The following is a 2,358-nucleotide window of genomic DNA, read 5'->3' on the forward strand; positions in this document are numbered from 1 at the left end:
TCATGGCGCGATGCACTGTGACTTGTTATTCAAGTTGTATGTCTACTGTTCCATCTATCACGTTTTATACCTTTCCACCTTCCAGTCTCCCTGCCCACCCTCCATGGTCTTTTTTGTATGTGTGGCTGCTGGCAGGCCAGCTTGAAGATACAGGGAAAAAGGTCCCAGAAATAGATATGCCTATTTCTGGGGGTTGTGGGAGGAGGCAGCTCCTGGGCCCCTTTGGAGACATGAGGGGAAATTGGCTTCTGTGGGTGTCTGAGAGGCATCCCCTGAAGGCAGGAGCAGAGCCGCTATGAAATAAGACACTTCCCTTTGAGGCTGTTCTGGTTTGTGATCCAGACAGGCCCTGTGTAGGACAGTAGGTTCCATGGGGAACCTTGCAGCTAGTGGGTTTTTAGGTCCTGGAATGGAGCCTTTGTGGTACTTCTCCCTAGGGACCAAACAGACAGCCTGGCAAAAATCTTGGGGCTTAGCCTGGGCTTTTCTGGTTTGGGACCAGGCCCAAAGGGGTTGAGGTGCTTCTCCCTCTCTGCTCTCCTGGGAGAGAGTAACTATCCTGAACTTCGATGGGTGGCAAGGTACTGGTGGTTGAGTCAGGACCACAGAGGTTGCCCTCAATGACCAAATAATTTTCTCCTTGGTTGGGTGAGGTTTTCCATGACTGCCTGATCAGCAGTACTTTCTGTCTGGATTTGAAGTGCTCTCTCTATTCCTAGGTCCAGTTTCATCATGCCCTCCAACATAGTCCATATGTTAAAATACATTGTCACCCTTCCTACTTTAGAGAGGGGACTGGGTCCTGGGACCTGAAGGAAGTAACTGTCCTGCCCATCTATAGTCCGTCACTGGCTGCCCAGGCTGAATGGCAGTGCCTGGAGTGGGCAGGGAGGGGTACACATTTCCCCTCCCTGGGTTAGGGACGTCATTTGAGTGAGAATCAGATAGTTTCTGTTTCTGGGTTTGGGCCCCATAACCTGCCAGCTGCCCTGGGCGATGGACCTATGGAGGAGCTCTGTGCTTCTTGGTGCCCTCCTTCCCCTTCTACATCTTGTGGCATGCTTCCCCTGGGTGTGTCCTCCTTTGGTTTTCCAAGCTCTGGGACCTTGCTCCCAGCTGTGCTATTGCCCCACTACCCTGCATGCTACTTGCCTCTGACAACTCTTTTCATTCATGATGTGAATATGGGGAATGACCTGAGAGCCACACTCAGCTCCTCAAGGGCAGCCTAGCTTGGGGCTCATGCGTGTAATCCCAGCACTTTGGGAGGCCAAGGCAGGTGGGTCAGTTGAGGTTAGGAGTTTGAGACCAGCCTGGCCAACATGGTGAAACACCGTCTCTACTAAAAATACAAAAATTAGCCAGGCGTGGTGGCGCACGCCTATAGTCCCAGCTACTTGGGAGGCTGAGGCTGGAAGGTCACTTGAACCTGGAAAGCGGAGTTTGCAGTGAGCTGAGATCTCACCGCTGCACTCTAGGCTGGGCGACAAAGTGAGACTGTCTCAAACGAAAAAGAAAAGAATTCAAGGTTCCCTGTGGGGTGGGGTGGAGGGGGGTGGTTTTTCCTGGGATCTCTGGTCAGACCCTGCCCCTCCTAGTCCAGGCTTCTAGAGCAGTTTCCTATGGAGTGCCAGATACCGTTTCCCAACCTGGCTGCATCAGCATCCTGGTTGTTGACTGGGGCCAGAACCAGAGTCTTCGAACTTCATCCAGTAGGCCCTGAGCCCTACTTCATTGACAGTCACCTGCAGGTGAGGGCTCTGGAGACTGGTTTCTTTGGGTGTCCTGGGCTGGTTCAGCCCTGTTGGGGGTCTGGGTCATTGCTGGGAGCTAGAAGGAGAAACCTGTGCTGTGAAATTTTGGAGTAGAGGTCTGATCATTAACCTATCTAGTCAGTTTCCTTGAGTCCTAACTCAGGACTCAGAATTACCTCTGTGACTCTTGCGACCAGGGAGGCCATGACATTAAGAACATGATCTCCCGTAGTGGCCATGGTGGCAACAAGACCTGGCAGGCAGAGTGGTGACGGTGCAGTGTGCCCATGTGTGGAGGTGTGGAGTCAGGGCCTGGTCACTAGCCCTATGGCTGCAGGTGTTGAAAATGTCACCATCGGCTGGACACGGTGGCTCATGCCTGTAATCCCAGACTTTGGGAGGCCAAGGCAGGTGGATCACGAGGTCAGGAGATCAAGACCATCCTAGCTAACAGGGTGAAACCCCGTCTGTACTAAAAATACAAAACTACTCAGGTGGCTGAGGCAGGAGAATGGCATGAACCCGGGAAGCAGAGGTTGCAGTGAGCCGAGATCATTCCTCTGCACTCCAGCCTGGGGAACAGAGCAAGACTCCGTCTCAAAAA

The sequence above is a fragment of the Colobus angolensis genome, unplaced genomic scaffold (assembly GCF_000951035.1).
Source record: "Colobus angolensis palliatus isolate OR3802 unplaced genomic scaffold, Cang.pa_1.0 Scaffold18, whole genome shotgun sequence".
Classification (NCBI taxonomy): domain Eukaryota; kingdom Metazoa; phylum Chordata; class Mammalia; order Primates; family Cercopithecidae; genus Colobus; species Colobus angolensis.